Consider the following 27,096-nt stretch of genomic DNA (forward strand, 5'->3'; position numbering starts at 1 on the left):
TGCAGCCTTTCACTCCCTTGGCTTTTCCAGCATTGCTGCGTGGGAAGAAGCATGGACAGACCTTTGCTATAGAGAGGATGTTAACTGTGGGATCTGTGGCAGGAAGCACTCCAAGGAAGCAAAGGACCTAAAGAGGGAGAAGATGGGAAAGAGCTACCATACACCGCCCCTATCAGAGGTGATTTCGTATTCTGGCACTCTGTGAGGTTTTGTACCTTGTCTCTGAGCCTGCCAGCCTGCTCTCTCTGCAGGAGCAGGGCACCAAGGCTGTAAGGAGATGGCCCTGGTCATGCCAATCCTGATGGTGGCTGTCTGATGCACTGAGCAAGCCCCAGGGCAGGCATGAGACTGGCTCTGCCACTACCTCATGAGTGACCTGGTATTGCACAGCCTTTCCTCCAGACCCATGGACTGAGGAGCTGCCATGGCTGCTGGCTTCTGCTCAGCAAGCATAGAAGCAAGAACATAAAGCCTTACACACGACTCATATGTTGGCATCACTGATGTTCCTGCCCTATGTCACCTTATACAGCTCATATATGAATGACCATAGACACATCCCTGCCTGGTCTCTGTTATAATGATATACAGATGACCTCCACTTTGTGAAGAAGCTGTGCAAAGAAAAACTCCACAATGCTGTTTAAAAGAAAAGGAATTAATCTGATGATGTCATCTCTACCTTTACTGCAACAAGCTCAGTGGTGACTTCCCAGTCTCAAACCAGTCTGTCACTGGAGAGACAGTCAGAACAAGCTGAAGATGTGATGGCTATAGCTATCCTCCTACCCCTACTGCCTCTTCATGGACAGCTGTTGGACTTCTTCAGCCACCTCTTGGTTGGTGTTTGCCACACTGAGCCTCAGCTTGTACCAGTTTCCCTTGTCCTGGCAGAGCATGCTGCCAACACTTAGGGCTGTGACCACTGGGAGAAAAAATAGCTGCGGGTCTGGCTTGCCTGTTAGAAATCCAGCCTCCCTCGGACAGCCCATGATGGTGTCCAAAGCTGACATCTGTAACTCTTACAACTATGTTTTGCTCTTTGCTCCTGAAATTTGAAAGGAATTCATCAGAATATAGGTAGGCTTCTCCCCCAGCAAAGTCCTGAAGTGCAAAGCTACGTTGAGCCACATCTGTGCCCTCCAGAGTGTACATAAGAAAAAAGTCTTACTTTCAGTAATGAGAATACTCATGAGAGCTGCAACAACAGACCTGTTTCATTTCTTTTATAATTTACAAATACCATCACAGTGCAAACTCATTAGATATCCCAACAGAACTGCATTGCTTTCCATGTAGATTGTCTGGAGAGATATGTTTCAGCACAGAATTTATTGTTTACAATAGATATTATTTACAATATAAATACAATACATTTTCTGTGCAACTCCCTTTTATCAAGATCTAATTTCAGAGCCTAAGCAAGAAAGAAATTCAGTAAATTCAAGAGCCTGTTAATAGCGTGAGGAGAAGGCAGCTCTTCACTGAGTAAGCAAGTTTCATTGTCCAATTGTCCTAGGAAATTTAGAGCAGAATGTGTTTTTGACAGCTTCGTTAATGTGACCGTTTTTCCCTTGCCAGAAATTCAAGCATAATTGAGACATAGTGTTGAACTTCAAATGTTTCCTTGAGACTTGAATAGAGAACTTGATGAAGCATGTAATATGGCATAACCTCCCAATTATTCACACGTTTAGATAACAATAATCACACAACTCCTATCACAGCAAGAAGGTTATTCAAGGCAGATATTGGCAGAGGCTAATGGACAGCACATTGCAAGGGCAAGGAGGGTTTGGAAGGAAACATTAATCAGAATTTGGTAGCAAAGTCATCAATCATAACTTAACAAAGCTGTCACTCACTGCTGCAGTCCCAGGACCTCTATCAACTCAGAGTTCAACTCAGTAATCTCCAAGAACAGAACATGGCAAAGAAGAAATGCATTGCTTTAGTGTGACTGTCCCCAGGATACCCAGCCTTTCGCAGCATGGTTTCTCTAGCAAAAGAATTCATTATCAGAATTTGTAGTAATTGGGGCATGCATTTTTCAGTCAGATAACACCACTTTTCATTATTATTATTTGATTTTTTCTTGCTCTGGGTTTGAGAAATGTGGCTGCATTCTGCTATTGGAAATTATTCCAGCCTGGAGCTTTTCTAACTGCTTGCTGAGACACCCTTAGCAAATTGTGACTAGTAATGAGAGAAATATACAACAGGAACTCAGCAAGCAGATAAAAGGCTGTGAATTATTCCCATTTAATGAGCACTCATAAGACTTCAGCTGCGATGCAGTGTCTCAGTCTAGGTTTGGATCCTCAATACAAGTGAAATGATGACAAACTGGACTGAGTTTGGCAGATGGCCACCAAGGTGGCCGGGAGCACATCCTATAGGGAGATGCAGAAGGATCAGGCCTTGTTAAGGCTGGGAAGAGATAGTTCATAAGGGGACTTAATTCAGCCAGGAATTTGGAGAGTGAAGTCCTGGAGGTTTTCTGGATGTTTTCTGGAAAAGCTCTGAGAAAACTGATGTGACTTCAGTTCCTCCCAGCCTGAACAGTTCTGCAGTTCTGTGGGAGAAGGAAAAATATAACAAAGGCTGCTGCAAACATGTTCTTCATGTTTTCAGGGAGTGGAACACAGGGTAAGTGTTCAAATGGCAGCAAGGAAGGCTGAAGTTTGGGATCAGGACACCCAGCGCCTTTATCTAAGAGATAGCTGGGAGGTTGCACCATGTCCCATGTTCATGGGCTCCAGAGCATCTGGGAGCGCAGTTGGCTTTGTCCAAGTAGCTTTTTCAGTTTCTTCAGACAAGTCTCTCATCCTAGCTTAAAACCAGTCAGCTATTCCTGACTGGTTCAAACTAAAACCAGGGAAGTTCAGGTTAGGTATATAGAAGAAGTTCCTTACTGTTAGGGTGGTGAGGCACTGGAACAGGTTGCCCAAGGAAGTTGTGAACGCTTCATCCCTGTCAGTGTTCAAGGACAGGTTGGACTGAGTCTTGGGTGATGTGGTGTGTGGTATCTCTGCCCATGGCAAGAGGGTTGGAACTAGATGATCTTAAGGCCCTTTCCAACCCTAACTATTCTCACTATGCTATGACATTGCTGCTGGGCAAGGGCAGCTCTTCTGAGAGATGTTCATGTTTCATCTTTTGATGCAAACACTTGTGCAGAGTCCATACGCCTTCTTACCTATTCAGGCTCTCTAGTCATCTGCTCTTCTACTTTAAAATCCTACCTCTTGCACTGTTTTACCTTAGTCAACTCTATTTTGTCACGTATGCCAAGTTTTGTACCCATCATCTTCTCAATTTCAGTTGTAAGAGGGTACCTCTGTCGAGGGTTTCACCCAGGGCACAGCTGCAAAGCAGTACAGGAATGGGGCTTTTCTTTCATCCTCAGAGCTGGCTTGAATCTGCAGCGCTTCTGTGCATTGGAGGGCAGGAGGTGAGAGGTCTCTGGGTGCCCAAGGAACAAAAGAACTTCAAATGAGTTCTTGAAGACTCAAATTTTCTGTGTGCTCCTTGTATAGTCCTGTGTTGGCTAAGACACAGTTTTTTGACTGCACTGGAGCACATGGAAACCTTGATCCACCCAACATATTATGCTGAAAAACTTCGTGCTTTGGGTGCATAAAGTTTTCCACATAAACAGGTGGGAGTCTGGCATGGCCAACATGATTTGAGGCCAGCGCATGGTGTTTTTTAACACTGTGTGGAAAACTTTGGGTGCTGGCTGTCTTGTGAGGGGTCAAGTGAGTCATTATTTTCATTGGCTTTCCTCTGGCCAGGGTATCCCTAAGAGGTTTGTACCTCCTGAGCCGCCTACCTCCCCCTCGTTCCTCTGGCACAGCTGCAAGCCAGCAGAAGTCCCTTCTGATGCTGCTGTGCAAGATTGAATAGGGACAGTTCCTGTGGAAGAGATGACTCCAGCACTGCCAGTCTCTTCTGTACATTCTCTCAGGAGCAGAAAAATTGGCATAAGGGTTGGTTTGCTCTGTCGTCAAATTGCCAAGACTTGGTGTCTCTAATTTCTTAGAAACTGTGACCCTCAGTGTCATCTGAGTCATTTTAAAAGAAAAAACCATGAGCATGGTGGGTCCATATCTGATCTGGGCTGCAGAGTGACTTTGTAGCAGGGCATCACTGCTGCTGACACATAGTGTGAAACGAAAGAACCCCTGGGGTTTAGTCATACCCTGCCCCAACCATATCCATCCTTCAGGGTTCAGGATGAATCGGTGAATTCAGGGCTTTCTCCAGTTGCTGCCTTTGCTTTGCTTGTACCTGTTAGCCTGTGGCAATGGGAAAGCTATCTGAAGAGCTCTGGAGACAGACAGCCTGCAGCTGATGGTGTTGGCATGAGGAAGAATATTTTTTGGCTGAGGTTTTTGGTTTTGGTAGACGGGGGACCTTGCATCAGCTGGTTGCATTTAGCCAGAGGCAAACTGCAGGCCAAATGATCTCTGGTTCGCAAAGGGAGTGAAGGGACTGGGACACCTTGACCATGCTCACCATCTGGAAGGCCCATGGTTGTGCTGGAACCAGCACACACTCTTTCCCCTCACCCCCCTATGGGGTGGAGGAGTGTAAAGACCATACTGATGGGGCTGCAAGAACAGGAATCAATACGACACAAGCAGATGGTTCTGCCCATAATTTGCAACTGTGCAAACACAAGGAACAATCACAGCCAAGCAAAGTCAGCAGTGCCATGACACATAATTAGGAGTGAGATCTGTAAGCCAGGCAGGTCCCATGGGCTTTCCCCTGTGCTGCAGTACTGTCTGGGTTTTGGGTCCAGGAAAGACGGAGGCACTCAAAGGGGCTTCAGATAGGAGCAACAATGGTATAGGACACATCACCCACAAGTAAAGGTGGAAGGATCTTGGATCATTTGTGAGACCAAGTGCCTAAATCTCTCTCTGGGGCTGCAGTAAGTGGTTTGAACACGGCTCAAAGCCTCCTCTGTGCTGCGGTTGGAGGGGTGCTGTCGGGATGCCAGTTGGATATGGAGCTGCCCTGGTGGCATGGAACCAACAAGCACTCAGAGTGCCCAGAGAGGGATACGGTAAAGGCTTCCCAGCCTGGGACTTGCCAGCTTGCATGGCCAGCAGCATCCAAAGGAGGTACATGGGAGTGATCCCATTTGGTCTCCTTGAACCTCCCCAGGCCAATGGGCCAGATACAGCTGACAGCCAGGTCAAGCAGGGACAGCTTTCACCACGAGCCAAAGCTCCTCGTTACACCTTCTTCAGTGGAAATGAGAAGCTTTGACTGCTCTCCCACCACACCCACAAAGGGAAGGGAGGGGACAGGGTGGGGAATCGTTATTTTAGTCATTAACTGATGGGGAATTTACAAAGGAAGACTGAGCTTAAAACGCCACAGCTTTCTCACTGTAGAAGTAGCCAGGGTGAGGAAAATGGCACGTACTCCAGGAATATGACGGAGAGAAGAAAACCCTCTTCTTTGGTGATTCTTCCAGGATGAGCTCCCATGATCCATACACAGACTGCTTTCTCACTTCATGACACCTCTGACCTCCATGGGCTTTTTTGGCGGGGGGTTTTCATCACCTACAGGCCATGGCTGCAGCTTCTTACTACAGCTAATGGATGAAAACCAGCTCCCTCATGGAAAGAAACCAGACTTGGGCAGGAGGCTGCATGACAAGATCAGCAGTGCTAAAGGAGAGCTTGCAAAGGCATATGGGGATGTTGCCCTCCATTCCCACAAATGAACGTTAGACCCTTTTGCCTAACTCCTATACTTGGAAATCATGTTCACATGTATTTTTTTCTTAGAAGTCACTTTGGGCCAAAACAATCTTCCATCCCAAGCTTTTTTATTTTGTGCTTTGCAGGTGGTGGCTCTGGAAAGCTGATTTGCTCATCTGGTGGCAGACTAAGAACATGTCCCAACCAACCCACAGCATGAGCCACCAATGCTCGTTGCTCCTTCTGTTTGTTGATATATCCCAGAGAAATCACGTGAATGGTTCCTGCACTGTTATTGTTCCAGGGCTCATGATGGAGTATAACATTACATGAAACCTGGACTGTTTATTTAAACAGAGAGGGTCCCATCAGGGTCACAACTTGACATCTCATTTCCCACCCGCTTGACGGTACTGTGGGGAGACCAGAGGCTTGTGTTTGAGATGCTTTCATATCAAACACAGTAGGCAGAGAGTGAAAGCTGATTTGGGGGAACTTAGAAAGAACAAAGCCAAGCCATGCTTCTTGCACCAGGCCCATCTTGGGAAAATGTCTCCTGATGCTATAAGTTGCAGATCAAGGCATTTAGAAGGAGAAAGTGAATGCGAAAAGCTTTTAAAACCCTTTTAAAAACTGTAATGAAAAGCCCTTGGCCAGCTTATCTAGCATCTTGGAGGTCATATACATAAGCTGACTTACCCCAAACAAGGGTCTGCTCCATCTGCTGCCCCCAGCACTAAATGACGACTTCCTCTTTCCAAAGCACCCTCAGAGGTGGCCTCAAGCCATGCAAGATACAAAAAAATGGGGTTGGACATAGAAACAGAAATTGTTTAGGTTGGAACAGACTTTTAAGATCATTGAGTCTAACTGCTAACCTTGCACTGCCCAGTCCACCAATAAACCGTGGCCCTAACCATGTCTTGCTTGGCAAGCTGTGACCCCAAAGCAGAGGATTTGCCCTTGGAAACAGATGGGAAAGATTCATCACGATGGTCCCCCTGTTGCAGTGCAAGGCTCTGCACCCCAATAGGAGAGATGCTCCAGCTCCTCCTAGGTGACCCTACCACTGTGTCTGACACATACCTGTGCCCTGCCATACTCCATGCACATGGAATACCTCCCAGGAGACAACACAACGGAGGGCATGGGGTGTCCAAAAGAAGCAAATGCTCATCAGCAGGTGACGAAGGGTCGGGCATCGAGAGCTGGCCCCTGTTTTGGGCTCTGTTCCGTATGTGCATGGTGATCTTGAGCATAACTCTGGATCCCTGTCTCTCCCCTCACTCTTTGCCTTGCTGTGGATGTTTTTGGAGCAGCCTTTCTCTCACTGGGAATTTGTACAGTGACTTGCGTAACTTGATGATGATTTTTAGCTACCAATATAAAGTCTGTAGTAACTGAATGTAGCAAGCAACGTGACAGAAACCAAACACGAGTGTAAAAAATAGAGAAGTCCGTTCAAGGGAGGAAGGAAAAGTCTACTGATTTTTTTTGTCATAATGAAGTTTATCCTGGACTTGCTTTACCGTAGAGGAAAGGCAGGGAACAGTGACCTGCTAGCACAGGTTGTGTTACAGGCCCATGTAATGAGGGGAGAACGCATTGCTTTGTGTGTGTGTGGGTTTAACAAGCAAAGAAGGCAAAGATTTCTCTAAAGATACCAAGCCCAAGTACACCACAGCTGGGAAACACACATGAGCAATAGCTTTCACATGTTAACAAATAAAAGATCCTTACAAAACAGATGCTGAGGTTTGTGGGGCTGGCACAGGCTCGCTGCTGGCAGGGAGTTAACTCACAGAAAACTGAAAGGTTCAGATATGGAAGAGTATCTGGAGACCGTTTGTTCATAAACACAGCAACCTGCTTTAAACCCTGCCCAAGATGCACTGCCGGAGTCATTCCTTGCACGGTTTCTACAAGAGAGAAGGCAGATATGCAATTCTTCTGCAGCCCATGCTCTAGAGAAATAATTAAACAGTTTTTCTTAACCTCTTGAACTTTTCATTTATTATTGCCATCCATTATGTCTACCTTCTCAAATAGCAGGATGCTGAGAGCCAGCTCCAGAGGTCAAGGGTTTATTGTTTAATGGAGATAGAACATTCTGTAAATTGCACAAAGTCACAATGTTTAGAAGAGAAGCTTCTGGTGTACTGAATCTTTTCAATTTAACAAACAGTGAGCTTTGACATATGTTCTTCCTCCATAGCAGGAAATTTGGGATAAGTGCAGTACTGGCATGGACATGTTACCAAATCCTTCCTGTAAACCAAATGACATCTGCATTCAAATAAAAACATTCCTTGCACCAAATACCAGGAAATACTAAAAGTATCACTATTCTTCTAAGGTCATGCTAAAATGAAGTTTTTGGCTTTTAGAACACAAAGTAAGTTTGTACAGGGCCAAGACGTTTTGTTCAACACACATTTGCTGTTACAAATCCCAAGAGATGTCCTTCTGGGTCAAATATGTGCATGTGTCTGTAGAATTTTGCAAGCATTTAATCTTCTTCATATGAAAAAAGAATAAATATTTTAGGAGTGTGGACTTACATTAACAAATATTGCTGTTGCCTTTGTTTTTACTAGTGCTCTGCTTTTCAAAGGCAGAAAAAGGATTTGCTTAAAACAAAGCAAACATCCTCAAAATGCACCGTGCCAAAATAATCAAGGGAATAAATACCTGGGATTTACAAAATATGAATATTCTTTGGTAAATAAACTGAAGCAAGAACAGGCAGGGAGAGAACACTGCTGTAGTGATGGGGAGAGAGTGCAGAGTGTAAACACTTTCATCTCAGAGATGGCAAATCAAGAATATTTAAAGAAAATAAATGTATGCAGAGCAGATTCTTCCTTCTCATATTACTTTCAGGGGATTTTACTGCTGATAGTTAACGCCACATAAAACCTTTTGAATATTATGCCAGTAGATGAAAAATTACAATGGCAGAAACAGCTTCCCATGGATAATTAGCATAAATATCTGCTTAAAGCTGAGTAATTTGTTCACTGTACAGGATGTACTTCAGCAGTTTTATGAGCTAAAAAACACAGGGAATGTTTTGAATGACTTACATTTGAAACAGCGCAGGCAGATACCAGGCTCTTTTCAGCGACTGCCGTACAAAAAAGTCTGCTCTGAGTGAATGAGCGACCGTTCTCACCAAGCTCAGGGCCAGACATCCCCGGGAGGCTTCACTCAGACACATCTCTGCAGCTTCCCACTGAAAGGAACATTTTCATTTACTGGGAGGACTGGAAGATCCAGATGCTGAAATGGAAAAAAAAAAAAGAAAATGAGGATAAAAAAGAAAACTGAGAAAAAAAAAAAACCCCGGTGTTTTCCGATGTAGTTTGCAAAAAATGTAGAGTTTCTAAAACGGTGACCTTTTCCAAAAGGTTGTTTGAAAAAATGTCATGTCTTTCAACAGGAACTGTGTTTGACAAGCATGGCTTGAGAAGGCACCTGGGAGGATAGCTTTGGCTCTGAGGCAGGTTCAGTGAGATTCCCTGTGTGTATGTCACTCCCACCTCCAGCACCCAAGTAGACTTCCTTGGTCAATCCCTCTTCTCCAAGGCTAGAAACTGGGGTTTGTTTGGTCTGTGTTTCCAGAGCCATGGCATCTCCATAAGCCATCCTCAGCTGCTGCGAAGGCAAATGGGTTGGGAGGAGCAAAAGGACTACATAGAAACAACCTGAAGGGGAGATGGTGGATGATCCTGTAAACCTAGTGCAAATCCAAGCCCTGGAAGAGAGCCTGAAAAGGACCTGATGAAATTGTGGGTGGAAAACAACCCAGCCTTGTGGCCCACAGGAGGATAGTACAGCTGAAATCACATCGATATTAATGGAGACCTTAACCCACTAAGAAGGTTGCTCATTTCAGTCAGATTCCTCACCCGGCTTTGAACTTATCTGTGATGCCCTCAGATTCAGCCGTACCTCCTGTGAGTGATACCCCTCCCCTGGAGTGTCCTAGGCAGGACACAAGCAATTCAACAGCATCTAAGGAGGGTTGAAGCAACCAGAAATGTATATACCTTGATCTTCTACAGCACACATTGATTTACACTGGCTCCAAATACTGCTGAACTCAGCAGGAACCTTATATAAACTTGATACCTGTGCACATCTGGCCTTTAATCCCTATGGTCTCCATCCTGAACCTTAGAAGAAGACCTGAGGGGTGGGTGAACGGCGTGTGCACAAATGAAAAAAAAAAAATCACTTCTGTTCTCAAGGTTATATTCTTCTATTTTTAATTTATTTCAAAAAACATGTTGCAATATAAGCAGTGGAAAGGGAAACTAGAAAAAGTTTCTATTACCTACTAGAAATTACTAATGTAGGCAGTATGACTGCTCTGTTCCACTGTGTAACTTGGAATTGCCTATCAGTAGACGGTTCATAAGGATGCAACAAGGCACTTCAGGGAGTGATCAAAATACAGCCAAGCAGGGAGTCCCTAAGGAGGGATCTGAGGTCAGCAGTGGCCATTCACCTGCTTGCAAGTCTCCTTGGTGCCCCAATCTACCCACACACTTCAAGGATCCCCAAAACCTTGCTGATTTTGATCCATTTGTTATCACAACAAAAGTCTCCCACTAGCTTAGATACAGCAAAACACATTATTGCCAGCCTGGGCCAGCCCCACAGAGCTGCCCATGTACTTCAGCCTTGATGGAGCAGCTCAGCTGGTGGTAACTTGCAGGGAAAACCCCAATCCAGGTTGTAATCTTGAGGTACTGCTGGAGGCAATCATCTCCCTGCTGAGTTAAACCTTAGCACTGGGCTGCAGCTTTCTTTCCAAATGAGAGCTTGGAGCTGTTATTCAGACCTTATATTTAGAAAAATGTGGGAAAAGAACTAGATCCATTTCAGGGTTTGTATTTTTGTTGGCAGGATATCTGGTATCATTATGGAGAGCAAACCCAGGGTTTTTCTTTTTTTCTTTTTTCTTTTTTCTTTTTTTTTTCCCCCAAAGTATGCATTTTCTTGCCAGAAACATATAGAAGAAGTGGGATCTGATGGGGGGAATTTGTGGATGAGAAGCCTGAGGGAGCCGAAAAATGATTTCATCGTCACATCCTTGTTGTGCTCACATGTGTGGGTCCCAGGGCTGGGAGGACTCCAGAGATCTGCTTGTCCATTCTCCTGCCCCATGGCAGAACCAGCCTGACCTGGTGATAGAGATAGCACGTTCCCCACAGATACTCCCGTCCCAACTTCATTCTCGTCTCTGTTAGAAAGTTCCCTGAGTTTGCTGTGAGATACATCCAGGATTGCCTTTCCTGCCAATGATGAATGTAGGGGACAGATTATTCCTTCCCTTTGCTTTCATATACAGCCCCAGGCAGCTAAATAGCATGACAGAGAGCTCCCAAAGGATTTGCAAAGCAAGCCAGCTTTGCCTGACCCCTTTGAAACACCAGCACATGGCAGTAAGGTGTGATTCATTTTGAGGGCTAGTTTTTGCAGCAATCTGGTATTTACTACATTTGCAGCAGACCAGGGGATGTCACCCAACAGCACATTTAAGGACAAAACCCTGGCAGGCAATTTGATATACGTACTCTGGCAAACATACTTGCATGTCACTATTTAAGAGCCTGCAAGACATCTGCTCTGCCAGAAGCTGTGGCAAGGATCTTGCAGATGGGTCAGCGGACAGAAGGGATGGAAAAACGCAATGATCATGAGAAAATAACACCCACCCTTTTCCACTCCTTAAGTGTTAGCAAAATGACCACCAAAATACTGGATCACAAGCTTAAAAAGCACACAGGGAACCTTTGGGAAAAGCCAGATAGTCTCTGGCAACAGGGACTCATCAAGTGCTGCCCACTAAGCTGTCAATGACTTGTCCTGCTACCTCTCAGTCCTCAGAAGGTCAACGACTGGATTTGCTTATCGCCCAGAGGCACTTTGGTTAATTGGCACCCCTGGTGACAGGGTGGATTGATGGCCTCCCATCAGAGCCTTTCATGGCAAGCCCAGGAAGGACACAAAGCTTGCCCTCACCCTTCCCTATCCGTCTTTTACAGATATAAGAGACATGGGGAAGGACTCACTCATGGGGAATGGATGGGTGTAACATCATGAATGTCTAGGCAGCCCACAGTGAGAGGAGAGTAGGAGAGCAGCCTTGGACTTGCCTGTTCATGTGTCCATGCCTGGAGGACGCTGTGCTGCCTGAAGATGGCACATGTTGCCCTGTACTGGCCCTGTAATGGTGTGACAGAGGTGAGGCAGCACCAGGACAGTATTTATTCTCTTTAAATGGTGCTTTATTTGCTTCAAGGCAGCTCAAGTGCCTCCATGTAGCACTTCCCTATGGAGCACAGGTGGGTTAAGGTGGCCTCTAAAGTGACTGAGACCATTGGTCCAGGCCTGGTACCTTTCTCATGCAGCATGGACAGATGCTGCGATGAGAAGAAGATACCAAAGCAGCATCTCCAAGTCTGATTTTCCCACTTGCAACTCCTGTTGTGCTGAAGGATAGGCTCCTCTAGACGCTTTGCTTCTCCAGAGAAAGACTCTATTGGTGATCACTGAACAGGACCAGATGTTACCTTTTAGTTCCCTATTGGCTCTAATTTCCGTTATTCTTTGATCCAACTCCGTTTAAAAATCCCCGTATTTAACTCCTCTTGGGTGGTCCTCAGGGAAGGCTCTGCTATTTCTAACCTCTTTTTGCTTTTTCAGGGCTTGTGCCTGATGGCATATTCCTGCTCCCTTGCATGGTAGGAGGAAAACAAGCCATGATCCCTTCCAGGGCTGGGAGATGGTTTCTACAGTGGAGATTTGGTAAGAACCTTGCTATACTGTGAGTCCATTGGGTTAGGCAATTCAAACATCCTAAAACCTTCTTCTTTGCCCTCAAAGAGCCAAACTTCTCAGTTCTGCCTGAAGCTCTTCCTTGTTTTTACATACATCTTAACTTTTGCATTCTCAGAACCAATTGTTTGTTGGATAGGGCTGGTGGGGCTGTAACTTGTACCCACTTGCCAAGAGCACCCCCCAGAACTGAAGTGACTCATGGAGCAATCCCACATACACCTCTTGTGTGTTCATACTTGCTTGCACAGTCACCACTTCATGCATGAACTCTGATGGCCCAAGCTCACAGCATACACATGGTGTTAGTGACCAGGATCCACCATCTGCTTTGGCAAACTGCTGCAAATCCAAAGACAAAGTCTTGCTTTAAGCAAATAGAAATGTTCAGGACATACCAGACTTCACGTTGGAAATCAGAGACATATTCTTCAGAACTCCGTCCCTTTGTTCAGACGCCCTTTGGAGACCTCCTGCAAATACCTCACTTGGACTTCCAGATGATAGAAATTAATTCTATTTTTTAATTCTGTGCCACAAATTCTGAATTTTGGAATGTGAACTTTTCCTGTGCGGTCCCTGGCTCCTAGAGACTACAAATACATGTGAAGTTGCAACAGACATCGATAAAAGTTTGAGGGCAAACCAACAGCTATTCAAAGCCTTCTCTAAATAATTTATCCTAGACTGGCGAATAGCCATAAACACAATGGTGGAGAAGGAGGCTGCTTTTGATTTAGCTGATGTTTAGGTGTGAATGAGAAGGAGAGATATGTGATTAATCATTGGAAGCAGGGAGATGGTATTATTTTGATTCATACTTGACAAGTTTTCTAGGAATGCTGAACTCGAGTAGAAATGTATGGTGGACCCAGCTGTTCAAACAGTGTGATTAATTAAACTGATTCCATGTGAAAAACAACACTGACTCTCACTCTCAAATTGCAAATCATTTTCAATATTTTGGGGAAGGGCCAGCCGAGTTTTATTAATTGCTTTGGAGGTGATGAATCAGGGTTGTCTAGAGAGACCCACACAAGCGCACATTCCTGAGAACATACGTGATGATGGACTAGTTTCACGGCTGCTCGGATCGGCAAGGGTTGCTTTCCTGGAGCTGCTGCCATTTGCACACAAGGCGGAGATGAAACCCCAGCGTATACACGTTCCGACGAGCGCTCTCCTCCCAGCCCTGAGCTGAGATGCTTGCAAAATCGCAACACGTGCAGATGGAGCCGGCACTTGTGTTTCAACCAGCACTAATAATAAAACCTCCTCTCCCCACATATGTATGCAGCTCATTCACCCGCCAAACCACGGCTCTCTCAAAATATCAGCAAACTGAGAGCGGGCCTTGCAGTGTATGATTTGCCCAAGACCACACAGGAAGCCTGTGGCCAAGCTGGAAACTGAGCCCAAGGCTCCCGGCTCCAGGATTGGGTTTTGGCCGTGGGCATGAGGCCATCCTGGGACCCTTCCCCTTGCAGTACCAGGCCGAAGCAGGCAGGGAGACACAGGTTTGACAAAAGCACCTTGCTTGCACGTATTTAAACCCAGATGGGTGGTGGGATGCCCTTGCAGCAGGTGCTCAGTGAATCTTGAACACCACCAGGAGAGCGTGCTGGAGACTCGGCCCCATGAAAGTCTGGCAAAATCCTGCCCTTCAGTGGAGGCTTTTGATTTATATTTTCTCCACCAGCTTGCCTGTGTTACTCATGCTGCTGACAAGGAGAGGGATATTTGATACGTGCTGAGAGGCAGATGTTGAGCACAGCAGAGCAGCTCTTGCAGGAGGCAAGGCTGCTTCCCAGGTGTAAACTGTCCGATGGTCATAAAATGGCTTACAAGGGGGTGAGAGGGAAAGAAATAGATTAATCTGCCTGGTGATCACAGATGTGGAAAAATACCCTTGAAACAGCTCAACTGGATGTTTGTCACCACAGCTGCCAGTGGAGGGAGAGTGACAGCCTAGCAGCAAGTGCGTAGACACCTTTCGACTCCACCAAATCCCGCAGGGCACCTCACAATACCAGCCAATGACCCTGTGCTAACTGGTTTCAAATGTAACATTTGAAATAGCTTGCAAAAATACATCTGGGCCAAGATTTTCACCCTGAGCCTGGTGGGGAGGCTCTGAAAGCTTATTGCAAGCACCTGCCTGGTCTTCAGAAGCGTTGATCTCCTACTGAGGTCAACAAGAGGAATTAAAGAGGCTAGTGGTTGCTGTTCTTTCTGCAAAACCATGATCGTGATCCCAAGATTTGCTACCCAGGGAGCCATGTTCTGACCTCTCATGTTTGATCCCAGCAGGAGAAGTCATGTGCACTGAGATGTGTCCCAGACACCTCACATTGGTGGAGCTCATGTGGCTCCAACCAGACTTCCTCAGGGCACAGCAGCAGGCTGGCTCAGTAGCAGGCTGGCTCAGTGAAAATATTGCTTTGTCCACCCTCTTCAGGCCTTACAGGCTGCTGTTTCTCAAAAACAGCTGAGTGATAGTTAAAAAATGTTTGCCCTCTTTCCTCTCTCTCTAAAAGGAAAAAGAGTCTCTACAGACCCATTTATATTGCTGGCTCAACTGAAGTTAATAGGAATATTCCCTTTCTTCTCCACAAGGGCCACATTTTTCCCTTGGGAGAGCTGTAGGGCCATTTAATAATTTCCCAGACGTCTCAGCAATTCCCTCTCATCAACCTGAGATTCTTAGAAATGGACAATATGATCTCTACTCTGTCTCTGGGTGATGTGACGCCCTTGCATTCACGCTCGTGCTGCTCCAAACAACACATTTTCTGAGCACACTGTGTTTGTCTGAAAATACACCAGGAGGGCTGCCCAATTTGGAAATGACTTGAATTACAAAAAAAGCACAGCTGTCTTTAACAGCTCTCGAAGCTCATGCAACTAGTCTGCAATTTATTGACTAGGATTAGATGCTTATTGTCTATGACACTTTAAATACCATTACATTGAAGTTTATATAAGAAAGTCCAAGATTTCAAACTGGAATCTTAGCAATAACAGCTGGACGATTTGTTTATGTGACAGACAGAAAAGAATGACTTCTGTAATCTGTGTATTTGGCTTCAGGATTTTCTACAACATGGGGAGACAGAAACCTACCCCATCCATAATTGAGGATCGTTAGGCAGACCTGAACACCGCTGGCTAATTTGTCCCTGATGTTAAGACTACAGCCAAAGCTGAGGTTGAGTCCTTCCCTCATCCCCTCACACCTGACGGAGAAGCACTTGAAACTCTCTAGCCCACCTCTGACAGTCAGGGCTTAGTCTCCCGTCTCTCTCCCCCAGGCTGCTCACATTCCGCATTTTGTTTCTAGCATGAAAGACTTTGTTTTAAATCATAATAGTAACCAGGCTGTAATCACATTATAGCACACATGGAGAACTCGCAAAAAGTCATGTGCTTTGGATTTGACATTCTGATTTATGGTTGTGCGCTCCAGTTACACAGCTGCAATCTCATTTTCGACAAAGATGTTTTCTATTTTTCTATTACTTTGCTTCACCCTGTCTTTATGTCGAAGAAAATGAAAGCCACCAGGTGAAGCAAGCACAAGAGGACAAATGTTTGCATGTTCTGGATCAAAACCATGATCAAATATTTTATGCTCTACTTTCATAAACAGCTTGCTATGGGCACATGTGGAGGGGGTGTAGATTCTTCATTTTGAGCCATTTGAAGTTCAAAAAAAAATTCCAGACTTTTATTTATTCAGAAACTAGATCACCCTATGAAATTCACATCCCAGCCACTTGATCACAGTGACTGAAGAGGGAAGAGGCTTGCAGAATTACTCCTTAGACATTTGAACAGGGTCTCAGCTTGCTGGAACCCAAGGCTACTTGCTGTCTGCTCCATCTAGCAAATTTTACTCCCGAGCGAAGCCTGATGGAGGTGGCAAAGTCTTGCTTTGCTCAGTTAAGAGCAGATTGCAGTCATTAGCCTTTCCCTCTGTCAGTAACCCATCCATTTTGCATTCCTATGAAGAGTAGCAGCATTCCAGCTTAATTAAAAAAGTGAGCACTTTTGCAGTAAATTGCATTAATGTTGGAAAGGGGCCAAAGCTTATGTTTTACATGAACCTCTCTTGTCTTTAGTGGAGTAAAGAAAGGAAAATGTCATCAACATTCTTTTCACAATTTAAACACTGATGATCTGTCTTTAGGGCTGATGCTGGCTGAGCATTGTATAGAGCACAAAACCACTGCTGCATCCCTTACTAGGGGTAAATTGTGCATTACAGACTCACAAACCTTAAAGTGTGGCATAAAATTTTACTAAGACACTATATTCAGTATGCATTAGGAAGGGCCTAGATGGAAAATGTATATATAGTTTTTCTAGAGCATACATTAAGGAGCTGAAAACACATGCGAATGGAGCCTGTGTGGGTCAGACCCTGACTACGAGTCCTCACTGTAGCAAGGCTTTCACTATAGACTCTTAGAAGTAAATAGTCCCTTTGTCTCAACAATGAGTAATTTTATCTCCTGTATAAATTCTGTAGGTTCCAAATGAGGGAAATGCCTATGCTCAGGACAGTGCTACTCCAAGTTAACAACTAAACGAACTGCTTGGAACTCAGGGTGTGGAAAATATCCCATGGACTGGGCACCTCTGTGCCAATGGTCCCATCTCTCTGTGTCATGAAGGAAGAACTCCAGAAATGCTGTGTGCATCAATGGGACCAGAATAAAAAATAATCACATCTTTTTCCTAGACCAGAGGTTCCCAACCTACAGGGACTCAATTTAACCACAGCCTTCATCTGCTTTTACAGGGACATATACTGGTGGGAACTGAGAGGAGACACTGCCCTGAGCCACTGTCTGAAAGGGTCCTCAGTGACAATTTTTGCTGCTCACAGGGGTAAGAGAAGCAGATTGGCAGTAACTTGTCTCTGGGTGAAATGAGGCTGTTGAACCTACTGGGTAGCAAAAAACCAACTTTATCAAAACCCTTGGATTTTTCAGATGAAAACTACAGAGTCGAAACCTTCCTTCTGCTCCGTAATATTTTGAAGAAAAATTACGAAGTCTAAGAAAAGGAGAGTAATTTGTTTTTTCATTGTTGGCTAAGTCCCAGTATTCTGGCTATGGTAATGACACAAATGCTGAGTCTTTTGATCCTAAATCTCTCTCCTATACAGTGCCTGAAATGGGCAGATGCACACTAGCACGTAAGATTAGCTGCCCCTAAGCCAAGCTGAGCAGGCAATCATAAGGACTTCTCTTTCCATTACAATATAGGTGGGGTAATTTCAGAGTATCTCTGGGTTATTGTAAGGGTTGGTCTCTCAACAGAGTAAAGAGCAGGGCAGGTCACTAAGACTCCATAGCTCTTGTCTAAATCAAAAAAGGACATGCTCAGCTGTATGTGGCTCCACTTCTGACCCATAGACCTCCAGACTGCCAGAGTAAGACTGAGAGGAAGAACTCAGGCAGAAAAGCCATAGCATTTATTTCTCCTGCAGTCACCCTCATTTCTGTCCCTAGCAGAGACAGTCAAAATATTTTTGACCAAGAGGTTTTGCACTGGAAAATGCTATTCAAGCAGGAACTTGTTAAAATGTCAGTGACAATTTTTGGTCAGGAGAAAGTCAAAACACTGCATTATGATAGCGTAGTTTTGATTTGTGACATTTTGACTTTTATATCATAATACAGTCCTGTTCTACTAGAGTAGATTATGTTGTTCTACATAATCAGTTATATATACAAGTTGATATAAAGTAAAAATCAAAACAAATTATCTCCTGCAACACAAGAGGTTTGCAATCAAAACATCCCAATATACCCTCTTTCAGTATTTTTATCCTGAAGGTAGCAAATGGCTTTTAGTTTTTAATTCTAAATGGAAAGATTCTCATTTCATAAAACACTGAAAACCCTGGCAGAATAGAAACTCCTGCTCCTGGATGGTTGTGAATATCTGCCTGGTGCTTGGTACCCCAGGATTGTCATTAAAAACTCATTAACCTATGGAAGCAATTAAGGTCACCACAGCACACACAGCCACCTTTCCATCTGCCATGGAGACACTTGTTCAACTTAAGATATGTTTTCTTCTATTACTGGTGTCAATAATATGCGTGTCTTCACCTGAGCAATTCATCCCAGGATTTTCTCTGTATTGAATAATGAAAAAAAGATCATATTTCACATATGACTTTCATGACTTCAGGTTAAGGAGGATGGCACCTGCATATCTTCCTCATGGCCATACATATGGCCTATATCCCATATTGACTGGACCTCTGTTGCCTATAGGAGGATGCAAGGTGTGTAGCTCAGATGTAGACCTCAATACACTACCAGACGAAGTCTGCCCTTGTGCCTTCAAACAATACATGTCTTATTTTCTCTCCATGATATGTCTGGTTAGTGTGTCTAGGAATTTTCTCACCATGTTGTCCTTGGGACTGGTCTAACTTGGAGTCTGTCAGAATATCAGTGATATGTTTGCTGATTGATTGGAAAATTTGGAAGCAATATCAAAACAATTCCCCTTCTGTGTTTGCTGTTGGTTTTGGGGTTTGGTTTTGGTTTTTTGTTTTGGTTTGGTCTTTTGTTGGTGTGGGGTTTTTTCTTGTGATAAACATTTCTTTTGAGAAATTCTATGAATTTTTTACAGTAAAATTCAGAGCACTAGTGAAGATCAAAGTCATCTTCTTTGGTGTGGTGCATGTAGATATGCCTTTACCAGAAAAGCCTCCTTTCTAAAACAAAGCTCCTGAGAAATTATTTCAGACATCACTGAAGTTCTACTATTTTTCCACAAACTATGTAAACAAAATCATGAGCTGAAATTATGTTTGTAATCCTTCATTTCACAGACAGCTGTTCAGCCATGCACTTGCTACAGACAGGATTACAAGCACATGATAACTCAAAGAACCAACAAACCACCCAAACAAACTTCTGTATATTTTTTAGGGGAAAAATGTTTGCGGAAAAATGGCTAAAAATAATCACCAAAAAAATGGGTCCATCCAGGCCTTGCAAAGTGGAAATATTTGGGGTATTTTACACAAAGCCATCTTCCCACTTCCTTTGCCAAGGGTCACGTCAGGTGCAAAGGGATTTGCTGGGGAAGGGGTGACTCATGATTCCCTTGGGGAAAAGAGAAGATTCAGCCCTTTGCCCTGCAGGCAGGTAGATGTGAGGATCAGACCCTGTGCGGATGGTGGAAGGTGAGCCCTTAAGCCCATGAGCCCATGCCAGGCAGCTCTGTTTGCCACTTGCCAGAGATGGGTGGCTTGAGCTCACTCAGAGAAGATGGATTTGCCACATGCACCATGTCATGGATAGTGCCAAGGTTTCCCTAAACGTCTTTATCTGCTCTGATATAATTTGAATAGGACTTTCGCATTAACCGGTACAAACACTTGGAGAAAAGATGAGTCTACAAATATCATAGCAGTGCAAGGCCAGGCTGGGAGGCAGAGATGACATTGCACAACTTGGACAAACATTTCTTCTGGAGGCTTCATGGAGGCTGCCATGGGCAAAGGGTTTGCAGAGCTGCTAAACTCCATACCTTGTAAAAAGACCCTGGAAGAGAGATTATGTTTTCACATTGTTTCCCAAATTACTTCAAATGTCAACTTAAAAGGCTTTTAAGGTTTTTATTTCAAACGGAAGTATTAACTGGAACTGCCAGGGGCAATTAGCTTGAGAAAAGCAATACCGTGCATCTTAAACAGGGTAGAAATTTTTATGACCCAAATTCTTCATTTATTATACACAGATGGTGGAAGAAGGCTGCTGTCCCCAGTGCCCAGAGATGAAACAGGCCTGGCCACATTCTCCTGCAGACAAATGGTGCCTGCTCAGAACTTTCCAAATGTAAAATGTTTCCCTCACGGCTTGTGTGTAGAGGGACATGAAAAATTTGGAAGACTGAGCCTGGTTTGTAGGGCTGGTGAAACCTATCATACTCCTGCCATTTTTAGACTGAAGGAGTAGCAGAATGGGGCACAACACTTCCCACTGCCAAGTGCAAGTGTTGGCTCTGGCTGATACATCCCTAGAAGGTGACCACATTCATTGGTGATGGTCACGTTGCATGACCTGGCTCTCCAGGTACTCATAAACAACTACATTTGTTGTGTATGAAAGACATGAGTCTCTGTAAGCACCCACTGAAATCTGTGATAAGAATACAGCTCCTTGCATGCACGTTAGCTCATGCTTCCATCATCTGCACCCATATATATCATATCTGCCCCATTTACTGGCAACCAGTACTTTACATAGAAGATGCCGAATAGCTGTGCAGGTTGTGCTGCTGCTGAGAAACTGAGTGTGTGCTCTTACAATAGCAAGCATAAAAAGAGTCTTGACCCCACAGCAAGCGGCAGGAGAGACAGCCCCTTGCATCAATCACTAAACCAGCCAATGTAAAGTCCACACCTCACTTCTTACTCTGGCACTCACCAATTATGCAGCCTTTGGCAAGTCTGTCCTCCACAGCCCTACATTATCTCCCAAGCTGTGAGCTTCTACAGGGTCCATCTCTTAGCACATGCAGCTGGAGCCATCAGCCCCAGTAGAGAAGGCAGTAACATGAGAAGAAGGAGGTAGCCATAGAGAGACTTTTTAAAAGGAACACTTTCATTTCTCTTTGCCTCTGATGAGGAGCCAAAATGGAGAACAGTCAAGCCAGCTCCTTGGAGGGAGGAAGAGTGTGTTTATGGGGCTCAATCTTCTCTTTACGTTATTATTGATGCCACCTTGTGAAAAAAAGCATTGCATACGTGAATATTGTTAGAGCTTTGATTTATTCACAGTTGCTACAGTAAAAGAGGTGAACAAACCCCACTATGTAATACAGCTGACGCGTTGATGCAGCAAGTGCAGCAAGAATTGCCCAATTTAAGAGTAAAAGCCATGGTTGGTCTATGGACAGGTAAGCAATCTTTTGTCAACTGTCAATAGTGTGATGCCATGCATGCTACTTCATTCCTGCCCAAGGGAAGGGGAAAAACCTCACAGCTGAGCTCTCTAGACAGAAGTTCAAAAACCTCAAAAACTACAGTGTGGCACAGAAAAAGGTCAAGAGGATTCAATCGTGATTTCAGAGGCTTGGACCATGCAATAAAATAAAGTATGCCAGGTGAAAACGATACTTGGAAGTGGCGCATGACCCATCCTGTGTCAGGAGTCTCAACTGTAATTGCCTATGTAAGCTGAAAGTTGTTGCTGAGCACAGATCTACTGATGCTTTTATGACAGGCAGTGATAAAGGCCTTCCTGAGAAGCATCTTGATGTTGTGAACGTCAGCTCAGGCTGGGACTACTCACCAAATCTTTAAAAGAAGGCAAAAAAAACAAATCCAGGAGTGAGATTCCAGAAGGAGTGGGAGAGAAGCTATGGTGAGGAAATAATGCTCATCCCCTGCAAGAGTCATGAAGTTCAAAAGCCTGTGATTAATTTAATGTTCTGTAACTACTGTACAACAAACATGAGCATCAGCTGCTCTTCTAACCTCTCTTGGAAATTCCAGACAGTCTGACACCTAACACATCATCCCACAAGCTTTCATTTCTAATTCCAGTATTGTGCCTACTGATGCGACACAAGCAGCTCTGGGCTCTTTATGTGCTGAGTTTGGTGAGGAGTCCAGATTCCCATGTCTCTTAATGGTCAAATTTCTTCTGATTTCCAGCCTAAACATATTAGCTATTTTCATGCTGGTGGTCCATAGTCAGTCCACAATGAAGGAGTATATCCATCTCTCCCATCTTATACATTTCCAAACCACTGGTGTCCACTTCAGGGAATGGTTCTAGCTTTCACTTAACCTTGCATTTGTATGGCCACTACACAGAATTACTTTGGTTACTGTTTTGATAGTGCTCTAGAATTGGGAATATCACCCAATGTTGTATTACCTGCATTTTTTCACTAGAACCACATCTTCTTCAGGTATTATGTCCTATGGCCAGTCACCCAGAAACAAAGGAAATTTTTCTTATACCAAGAGTTTTCCAGTGTAGCCTTGTAGCCAGACCTCCACTCTTTTTATATTCCAATCCAATATTAAATTGCTTAGGGTCATATTTGGACCATTAGTTCCCCTTATCCAACAAGTCAGTTACTTTATTGAATATCTATGATTATATATTGCATTAGAGCAACACGATCTGTCCTTAACAAAACCACATGGGATTTTCTCCATTTCCCATGCTCCTACATCAAACTCCGCTCTCAGATCCTCCATAAAAATGAGGTCAGCTAATGGGCATGCAGTAGCCATGAGCATCCTGCCCTCCTTACCTTACTTGTGTGAATTCAGGCACTAGCTTTTTCTTCTCCAGTCCCAGGACAGCGGCCCCAGGTTGACAGATTCATTATTCTTCCTTGCTACTGGAGCTGCAGTTTCATGTTCTGGTGCTTTTAATACCTTCAGTGTTACCCATTCACTTAAACAACAGTTATTACTGGGTTCAGCGCTGGGGTAAGCAGGCAAAATTCTCCAGCCTACATTATACAGGTCACAGTAGATGATCTAATGATCCCTTTGGCCTCAAGGACTACAAATGTTAAAAGCATTATATGGCACATCCTTTAAAAAGCTCAATATTTTTGGCACTGTCCCCTTTCTCACTGTGATCTTATCAGCCCTCACAAGCTGAATGCTTTTGAAATTTATTGGTTACTTAACATGAATGGAGGGCATCAAGAAATGCTCTGGGGAGTGTTGTGGATGATTCATATGTGGGAAACTTTCCTCCCCAAGCAGTACTGAACCATGTCTGCTCAGGATGTGGAAGAGGAGAAGTACCATGCAGAGACACCAGGAGCCAAGCTCAAAATAAACAAGAAGAGGTATTTTCCCCTTGGTGGGTAATGGACTAGTGCAAATCTTTGCCAAGGGAAAGTAGGGGTGTGAAAAGTTTATCTGGGGTCCCAGGGAGATTGGACAAATACTTGGATGAGGATTCCAGTGGGATCGTTAAACACATGAGTCACATCAGGCTAAGGAAAATTCCCAAACTGGAGGTAGTGGGATTTGGGGAGAAACACCATATGCACTTCTGTTGTGTCTTTTTCCTATTGGAGACAGAACCTGGACTGCATGGATGCAGTTCAGAACTTATGTAGGCTGCTGCTTAAATGCTGCCTTGCAACTGAGATGGAAGCCAAAGGCCTCTTCAACTGCATTCCCACTGAAGGTGCTACAGCCTTCTCCAGAAAATGAAGGTCTGTTCATCTACCAGCAAATAAATGTGCAGGAATTCTTCTGAAACTGCTGGACTTACCTTCCCAGGGAACCCACTGCTGGGCACAGAAGTTGCCCATTGTACAACTTCATTGTTAACACCAGTGTCAGAATACAGGGGGCATTTTCCATGGAGAAAGAAAATAAACAATTTTATATCTATATTTCTATTTTGCCAAGTTTTAATTTGAGGAGGAGGGCAGAAAACAGTACAGTTTGCATCAGAAAAAAATATCAGAGAGCTGAGGCACCTCTTCTGTAGAAACAGGCTGAGAGTACTGGAATTGTTCAGCCTTGAGAAAAGAAGGCTTGGAGGAGTTCATACAGCAGTTTCCAGTACCTGAAGGGGCCTGCAAGAAATCTGGAGAAGGGCTTTTTATAAGGATAGGGATAGGACAAGGGGGAATGGCTTTAAACTGGCAGAGGGGAGATTTAAATTAGATATTAGGAAGAAGTGCTTTACTTTGAGGGTGGTGAGGCACTGGCACAAGTTGCCCAGAGAAGCTGTGGCTGCCCCATCCCTGGGGCTCAAGGTCAGGTGGGATGGGGCTTGGAGCAACCTGGTCTAGTGGAAGATGTTCCTGCCTGTGGCAGGGGGATTGGAAACAGGTGATCTTTAAGGTCCCTTTCAACTCAAACCATTCTATGATTCCATGATTCTATGAAAAGAGGTCTTTCCCAGTGTTTAATGTTCAAGCAAGTACATTTCAATTTAAACAGATTTTGAAAGCAGTTTTTCATTTAGGGAAGCAGAAAAGCAAGAAATAGTGTTGTTTTCCTTTTTTTTTTTTTCCGCTAGCTCTACTGATCTACTTCCAGGATGGATAATTGTATTCTGAGACTTGTCGGACTGGAGCTCCAGTCGGGTAGAACATTCTTTTTATTGGAAAGCCTTATGTGGTGCTGGTTTCGATTAAGGAGGCAACCCTGAGAAGACTACACTGCAGTTTCCACTTTTCTTGCCTTGCTCTGCAGGAGAAACCTTTTCCAAAAGCCACTGAAAGATCTACTGGAGAAAGCTACAATTTTGTTTACAAAATTGATCAGAAATTCTGGAAAAAAAAAAAATCTACACATTTTTGTTTTACCTTGCATAGAGATATTCCTAAGGAAATTATCACTTCTCACCTGGGCAAAATTTTCACAGGCTTACTTAGTTCAAGTAACTTCTTTTTTAATTCTTTTCTTACAATAATTTTCATTTATGGAAAAACAAAGTGAAGACTTTCAGTGAAGGTTTAGCTCTATAATTTTAAGAATATTGTAAATCAATAGCTATGCAAACATATAATCACGAGCTCTTTGTTAAAGGCATGATTATGAATTTTCTTTTAAGGTACTGTGGCCAAAAAGGATGACTATATTATGAAAAAGGTTGCAAGCTTTATTTTGTTTGTAGTTTTCCGTATTAGAAGAAGAAAAAGAGAGGGAACAAATAAAACTGATTTTTTTTCTCATAAAAACATGTTTAAAAGTTTACTTTTTTCCATAAAGAGCAAGTCATTTCAAGCAATTTTTCTCTCTCTTTTTTTTTTTTTGTATTGCAAAAAACTTTGTTTTTGTTAAAATATCTTTCACATTAGAAAAATGAAACCAAGTTACTTCTAATCATAAGCAGGATACAGGCTGGAATACTCTGCCTTGTAAATTGATCTTAATGAGCAAGTGATGTCTGTGAAGGACCACATTAGGCACCAGGTGAGTAACCATTTGCAAAACTGCCTGTTAATTTTTATTAACCCTTTATAAACTTCAAATATGATATTTGACCAGCGTAACTTGGCTCTTCCTTTCATAAACCACAGTGGCACTTTATGGTAGTGATTAGTGCCCCAGTGATTCACCTTTTTCTACTGGGAATTGAAAACCCTGCAGATGAAAGGAACTTAATGGTAAATCGGATTATCTTCATGGCAGGTCTTCTAGAGCTATTTGAAGTCCAGAGACCTTAAAATCACTGTAGATATCACCTCTAGATTTAGGCTCTTGCTTCTTTCATGAAGCATTTATTGCTCTGCCATCAAAAATCAGCACAATCCCATTGCAACAAATCCTTTAAGTCTCAGTGAAGAAGCAAATGCATCATTGCATATTATTAGACAGCTGTGGGTATTGGGCTTAATGGGCCCAATACCTCAACTCTCAGGACTTAAATGATGCCTCCAGCACTTAGCAGGTACACAATAAAATGGCTCCAGTCCTCCTCTGTCCCCCTGACCATATACAATAGGGGTTTCCCCATACATACATTCCCACAGTGCCCTTTTGGGTAAGGATGAAGAGCCAGGCTTGCCTCCAATACAAGAGCTGCCTCCCCAGTCAGCAGTTGACCTCCAAGAACAGATGGTTTGTTTAACACAGACTCATCAGGTTTGATGAGAGGGTGTTTTTCATTGGGACTGTCCAAAGGACTCCAGAGGTCCCCCATGGCAGGCACAGAGAGCAGATCAATACAGCAGTTTCCCCTGTGGTCTCCAAATCCCACAACAGGTCTACTTCAAAGGACAACGTTATTTTCCTGTGCAAGTATCCACTTTTCCATATGCCAAACCCAGTGTCCAGATAAGAGGTAAATTAACAACCAAATATATATGACCACATGCTCTCCATGTGCCATTTTCCTCCTGCCTTCCCTCCTCCTGTCCTACAGTCCCTCCTCTCACCTGCCTCAACTGCTGCACCTTGAGCCACTCTCTATGCCCGGCCAGGAGATGGCACCAGTTTAACAGCGTTCATACTGGCAGCAGGAGATTTCAGAACAGCTTCCCTCCTGGACTTGCTCTCCCAGCTCCAGTACATGTCTGCAATTGCCAGAGCATCCCCCATCAGAATCAGGGCCCCTTGGCACAAGGCATGGTGCGAAGGCATGCGAAGACATGGTTTCCTGCCTCGGAGAAATTCCCTCCCCAGAAACGAGAGCCTGCAGAGCAAAACACAGCTGCAAATGGCACTCAGAGCCTCAGGAGGACAGACTTTAAGAATAAGCAGGCACCTTGGGCTGGGAAGGTCCTAGTACATTTTTGCAGCTATGTAAACAACAGTAAAGTGCTCTTTTTGGCCAGGCTGGAGACTGATGGCATAACAGGAAATTCTGGTGAATGATTTTCTTTATTGGAAACCACATGAAAGTTAACCAGACTTTCCCAAAACAGATGAAAGATCCTGACCAGGAGCAATCGGAGGATGAAACAGAAGTTTTAAGGGTGGTTGTAATCTGGTCTACCCCCAGGCACGGCTGTGCCAGCAAGTTACTGCTGGGGAAAACAAGCT

Source organism: Psittacula echo (assembly GCF_963264785.1).
Source record: "Psittacula echo genome assembly, chromosome: 5".
In the NCBI taxonomy this organism is placed as follows: Eukaryota; Metazoa; Chordata; class Aves; order Psittaciformes; family Psittacidae; genus Psittacula; species Psittacula echo.